At 32.9% G+C, this 7,371-nt stretch overlaps 1 pseudogene; it reads right to left on the bottom strand.

Moving 5' to 3' along the window:
- Window positions 1-6,139: 6,139 nt before the first annotated feature.
- On the bottom strand, window positions 6,140-6,239 carry LOC122116264 (annotated as a pseudogene).
- Between the last annotated feature and the right edge of the window lie 1,132 nt (window positions 6,240-7,371).

Here is a 7,371-nt window from a genome sequence, read left to right as displayed (position 1 = left end):
CATCTCCCACTGTATCAAATAACTTCATTCTATTTAATGACTAAAATACCAGCACTTAATCTACTAATTCTAGGAAAATTTCCCAGAATTATTGTGTACACTCTAATAATATTTCGCTTTGTACACTCTAATAATATTTCACTTTATATTTGTTAGAAAATAGATAAATGTAATATGAAAATTCCAAGTTCTTAATTAATTTATACCTCCCTGGTGAAAGGAATTGCTAAACTATAACATTCTTGCTCTCTAACTCAAAATAGTAGAAACCATATTCTATCCCATGGCTCAACATGCACTGCCTAGTAACCCTATCTCTGTTTAATATAGTCTTACTGAAAGAATGACCTGCCCAATTCCTGATGGAAACTGACTGAAGGTCTTATGGACAAGTGATTTCCACATTGTAGCTCACCTAAATTGTTTACCATTATAAGTATTTTGATTGCTTTTTATAACCAACATTTTGAGAGAAATGTACTACTTTAAAATGCTATTAAAGCAAGACGTATAAAAAATCACCTTAGACACTAGATAAGTATTTTACTTTTCATATACCCAAAAATGCAGTCTGACCTATCATTGTTAGGAAAAAGAGGTTAAAAATCACAGACACCAAGACCTAAGCATGAATTAAAGACTCTCCAACTTGTAAATATAAATGGTTTTAAAAAGACACAAATACTACTGCGTTTAAAAAAATTCTGATACTGCAGTTTGAATTAGAAACTATTAACTCTTGAAAATAAGCCATTTTCTTGGCATTAGGACACAAAACACAAGATTAATCCTAATCTTTTTAAAAGACCTTTATTTATACTAAAAATTCAATCTTATAACTACAAAGATTCTAAAAATAACTGAAGTACAGAGACACAAAGGAAAAAATTTATCTGCATCATCTACATTCAAAGGACTGTGTTAATAGAAAAAAAAGTTATATAAATAATTAGCTTACCCAATTCACTTACATTCTTTTATTCTATTTCATTTAGATTCATAAAAACTGGCTTTTCATAAAATGATGCTTAAAAAGCCTATATGTCCACTTACATTTTCATATCTTAACAATCTTTATTTCAGAAATGTCTTTAGCTGTATAGTTAATGAACTGAAATAATAATAAAATATCCAACGTCTTTTCAGAAATTGCAAGACTCGCTTTGGGATGTTATTTATATTGGAAAACATATTCGAAAAGCCTTGTTTGTTAATGTTCCCACAGTTACTCCCACAAAAGGGCCATTAGTGAAGATCTCTTTGCATGTACAAAACAACTTCAAATACATCCACAATCTGGAGATGACACATGCTTTTTGTTTGTTTGTTTTTGAAGGGAATATCTAACAAGCATATCCACAATACTGATTTTCAGTCAATATGATGGGATATTCAAATATAATAAATATGAGGTTATCTCTTAGTGAGAATAGATATGATCTTACAAAGAAAGATTTTTTTCAACAGAAATCTGGAAAGAGTTTATCCACCTTGTGTTTCACAGTAATAACCAAAGAGTAATAACTGTATGTTTGTTGGTCAAACTCACTACAATTGTATATCTTAAAAGTATAATCAATTTAAGAGGGCAAATACATATTTTGTACCGATAGTCATCTTACAGAAATAACTTACTACCTAATTATGTCTTTATCTTCTTACCTAACATATAATAAGTGCTGAAAGCAGTCTCTTTTATGTAACTTAATGCTGTAAATGCTTTTATTATGAAGATGTTTTTTGACAAATAAAATACACAAAAGGGTGGTTCCACTGAAATGACATGACTGAACACTGATAAATAAAAACATTGCAACCCAGTTAACTCTTTGCGGACGCACCCTGTCCACATTGGCAAGCAACATTGCAACAGCACATGCAAACCTATACACATATACACATGTGCACATGTACATACACATATACATGCATGTTAAATTCAGGGTTTATTATACAAAAAGTTCAAATAAAATATTAGTGATTAGTACAAATGATAATTTGCCTTATTACAAAATGAGTTACAATCCAGTCACCACAGCTGTTACATATTACCTGCCTCTCCACATGTAACCACTTAATTTATTTTATTAATTAATTAATTTGTTTGTTTGGTAATAATAATAGGGCTTGAACTCAGGGCCTGGCTCTGTCTCAGAATTTAGTTTTTATTTAGTTTTCTCAAGGCTAGCATTTTACTGCTTATGCCACAGCTCCATTTCTAGCTTTTGCTGGTTACTTTCAAAACAGAATCTAATGGACTTTTTTTTTTGCTTGGTCTGGTTTCAAATCACAATCCTCATAGTTCATCTTTTTAATTAGCTAGGATTAATAACATGAGCCACCAGTGTGGCTTCTACTTTTTCCTCTATATTTATCTAATGCACATACTTACATAATAATTTAAAACTGAGTATAGAACCAAGATGTACAGTGATGATATTGTCCCATCAGAAATTCAAGTTATTAATTTAAATTTCTTCTTGAGTCCATTCACAAAATGACATGATATAGTATAAGAGAACTCACGATTGAACATATGAGCTTTAAGAGATTTCTAATAGATCCATTACTTATTGTTACCCAACATTAGAACAAAATGTATAATGCAGTAGTAAAATAGAAGTCCTTTGCATGACTATTTAAATTCCATGTTTTTTTAAGACACTTTGTTTTCATCTAAAAAAGTAGAACTGTCTATCGTCTTCAATGATTTTGATGATTGAAGGTGCTTAATGAGAAGTCAAAATGTGTTAGTAGTCCTTTGCTATCAATTAAATCTTACTTTTTCTTCTTGGAGAATATAATGATCAAAGCAATAGTTGAGAATCAGCAAGCAATAGTTCAGAATCATGCTTCCCGTGCAAGGGGATCACCAGTAAGTAATCCTTGACACTATTTTCCACAAAGCTTTGTCACAGATATAATCGGCCTGCCCTCTCTAGCTGCTTTCCTCGCTCGTACCTATTCCTTCAAGGTACAGGAAAAGTGTGATTCAACTGATTTCAGTCAGATCTGTTACTAGAATTATCAAGGATTTAGATTCTTGTCTGTAATTTGGTCAAATCTATGTCTCTTTATGTAGGCTACTAAAAATGTATTTACTAATTTCAAGTAAATACATAAATTCTATTTCCATCTTTTTAAAAAATAAAATTCTGTTTGCTCTATAAATTGATCAGAGGCATGGATTTTGTGGCTAGCTAGATCACTTCACATCTCTCTGTCTCTCACTTCATCTCTCTTTCATGGTTCTCATAGATAATATGACTGCTCCACAATTATCCTAATTTATTTTGCTTTTATATTTTTGGTTGCATCATTTCACTTTCTACTCTGCCATTTACCATATTTTTTATATAGAAAGCATTATTTGTTTTTTCTTTCTTTTTTTTTTTTTGGTCAGTCGTGGGGCCTGAACTCTGGGCCTGGGCACTGTCCTTCAGCTCTTCAGCTGAAGGCTAGCACTCTACCACTTAAACGTCAGCCCCACTTCTGGATTTTTCTGCCTATGTGGTGCTGAGAAATCGAACCCAGGGGCTCATACATGCATGGCAAGCACTCTACCACTAAGCCACCTTCTGTTTTCTCATTCCTAGAAGAAGCTGCACATGAAAACATCACTGATTCTCATTTTCAGTCTGTACCTTTGAATATGGAGGAACGTCTTTCCTCTGCTCTCCATCAATTCCCTACTTTCCAGTTAGAATGACTTAGAATAATAAAAATGGAAAAAGAGTAAATAAATAATAATGAAAAAACAGATACACAAAATTCATTGTATTTTTCTCACCAGTTCAACCAATGTGAACTATTGGGGAAATACATAGACACCTTATTCCCACTGGCACTTTAAATCTCTAGTTAAGCAATTCTGATGAAGATGAGGAACAAAATGAAAAAGTGACGAATGGTATCAATTGCAAGAAAAAAAATGGAGTAGAATCCAAGCAAATTTCTTCTTTGGGCTGCTGAAAATAATAGGCTTACTAGAGTGTGGAGACTACTTTCATAAAGGCCACTCATGTGAATACTAGGAATGATGATGAATATACCCCTCTTCATCGAGAAGCCTACAGTGGACACTTAGATATTGTCCATGAGTTGGTGGCTCAAGCAGCAGATATTCATGCAATAAATGTGAATGGCTGGAAACCCCTGCACATTGCTTATTCTTAGAATAATACCAGTGTGGTTTTTTCTTACTTCATCATGATGCAGATACCAATGCCCAAAGTAAAGGCCTCTTGTCTCCCTTGCATTGTGCTGCTGGGAATAGAGATAGCAAAGATACACTGGATCTCCTTCTGTTCAACCATTACATCAAACCAGGTCGGAAGAACAACTTGGAAGAAACTGCCTTTGATATTACCAAAAGGATAAGTATGTATCACTACCTCTTTGAAGTTGTGGAAGGCTGTACAAATTGTTCTCTTAAATCATAATGGTTCAGTTAAGTATCTTTTTTTTCTTGTTTTTTGTTGAGTTTTTTTTAATTGTGAAAATACCATACAAAGGTTTTAAAATTACATAGGCAAGGTAATGAGTACATTTCTTTTTTTTTTTTTTTTGTCGGTCGTGGGGCTTGAACTCTGGGCCTGGGTGTTGTCCCTCAGCTCTTCAGCTCAAGGCGAGCGCTCTACCACTTGAGCTACAGCACCACTTCCGGTTTTCTGGTGGTTTATTGGAGATAGGAGTCTCACGGTCTCTCCTGCCCGGGCTGGCTTTGAACCGCGATCCTCAGATCTCAGCCTCCTGAGTAGCTAGGATTACAGGCGTGAGCCACCAGCGCCCGGCTTATGAGTACATTTCTTATCAAACATGTTGCCTCCTCCTTTATTTCCCCTTCCCATCCCTTCCCATCTCCCCCTCCACTCCCTTCCCCCCTCACTGCCCCTCCCCCCACCAAAGTTGTAAAGTTCGTTTTTCGACATGATGTCTTGTACATCTCATTTTTGCAATGGAAACAATTTGTTTTTCCCCTTCCCCTCCACAAATCATACCAACATAAAATACAATGAAAGCAGGGATTATACTGTGGGGGAGGGACACACAAAACAACAAAGAAATCATCTTATAAATATGTTAGAAACAATCGCAAGAAAAAAAAATTTGAATCCTTATATTAGGGTTCATCTCGCCAAACATCAACTTATCTGACCATTTTGGCTTGTCTCAGACATATACTAGTTATTGCAAATATGGGAAACCATGGGACCAATGTTTCTTTGGGCCTGGCTTACTTCACCTAATATAATTTTTTCCAAGTCTTTCCATTTCCTAACAAATAGGGCAATGTAATTCTTTCTCATGGAGGTATAGAATTCCATTCCATAGAATTCTATTTTCTTAATCCATTCATTTACTGACGGGCATCAAACAAGACTATACTAAAGCTACCAGAACAAATATGTTTATTGCAGCATTATTTAGCATAGCTAAGAGTTAAGTTTCTTAAACTTCAAAATGCCAGTCCATTCTTTGTGTCCATACAAAATACACAACCCAAGTAACAGCAATATCTTACTCTAAAAATTCCGTGCAATTTTTCCAAATGAATTGCCTGACTTTGATGTCAAAATGTATTTGAGTTGTTTGTATACATCCATAATCATTTCTGCAGAGTTTGTGATTTTTTTAATCAGAAATAATTTGAACTCATCTGTTGAAATGAGTAGTAGAGAAACTAAAGATATTTCTGTTTATTGCCTGAAAAAGTATTTTTTAAAATATTCTATATTCTGTGTTTGAATAATATCCATAATCTATTTCATTCTCTCCTAGGTATACTTTGAATTGAGCATTGTTTCATTTTATATATATATATATATATATATATATATATATATATATATATATTCATTAATAAACGTGTCCTTTCAGATTGCATTCCATATAGAAAATTTAAGATTCCTTTTTTTCTAGGTCCTTATGTAGTATATTTCTTAAGAATAAAATGACAATGTTAACTAATTTCAAATGTTTTGTAAAGGTTATTCTATGTAAAGGCCTTTCTAAGGTGAAGATTTAATACACTGATATCAAACTAACATTTAATTCTAACACATGCATGCATTGTTACACGTGTAATTTTGTATTCAACATTTTAATAACTGTTTTTATTTCTTGCATCTGAAGAATGAAAACTATGGAATATTTCACAAATTTTCATATTATCCTTGTGCAAGTGCCATGTTAATCTGTGTATTGTTGTAATTTGGGTATATGTGCTGCTGAATCATGTAGTATCTTCTAAATTTAAGTAGCTAATGATGCAATTCTTTTTTATACAGGCTTATATCATTGGGTGCCTATTTGTAACAAGGAAACCTTATTGTTCCTAACAATACTATTGATCTTATTTCCCTAAAATAATGTGTATAGTGGGAAAAAATTATATTGTTCAGTTGATTGCTCACATTTCATTTTTTGTCAATGACAATTTTAAGTCTTTTTCATTTTAGATTTAATCATACTTTGAAGCACTTATAGCTAGATCCTAAGGTAATGGCTTTTTCAAGTACTTATTTATGCAACTGAGTTAGCTTTGTGGAGCTAATGGATTCAAAGTAAGCCTTGCTTAAGAGCTACTTCTAAACTTCTGCAGCTGACATTTTCCCAAATGAGGTCTTACTGGCACAAATGTCTACCTGACCCTTTATCCTTCTTCCATGTAGGAACAGACCAACCAGAATATCCTATCTTGACAGCATAGTTTATCTTACTGGAACAAAACTAATTTTAGTTACAAGGGATCATAGAAAGATGCACAGTTCATACAGAACTGTTCAGACTAGAAGGTATTTTATCAAAATATCATTGTTTATTATACTTAACATTTCTAAAGTAGCTAAAGCCAAGAAGGTGAAAAAATTGTTCATATGCACGATTACCTAATTTCTGGCCTGTCTACCTTCCAACCAGGCAGGAACTTACACTACTGACTTTCTATCACCAAGTATTTCCATATCTCCAGAAGTCCATATGTTTCTCTGCTTTATTAGGCCTTACATTGGTAATGTTTTAATCACAGTGTTTCCTCTTGCCTCCACGCTGTAAATCTACAAATGGTAAAGCTTTAGGTCTATCTCTATCAAACACTGAACTAGAGATAATGCAATAATTCTTTAAGCATTGTCTTTGATACCCTAACCACCACAACAGAACAATGCAAAACATGTGCCCTTTTTTATTATGTATAGTTATATATTTTATATTTATATGTATATTTTATATTTATATATTTCACACAGTGAAACTTATTAGAATTAATTGATACTTTGAAAAATAAATTGATAATTATTTATTCCAATAAAGAGAATTGGAATATAAATAATTAGGTTTACAATACATATTTGAATATAAAAAGTATCA

Source organism: Dipodomys spectabilis, unplaced genomic scaffold, assembly GCF_019054845.1.
Source record: "Dipodomys spectabilis isolate Male_0828 unplaced genomic scaffold, ASM1905484v1 ptg000129l, whole genome shotgun sequence".
Lineage (NCBI taxonomy): Eukaryota > Metazoa > Chordata > Mammalia > Rodentia > Heteromyidae > Dipodomys > Dipodomys spectabilis.
This window is presented reverse-complemented; position numbering and strand designations above follow the sequence as displayed.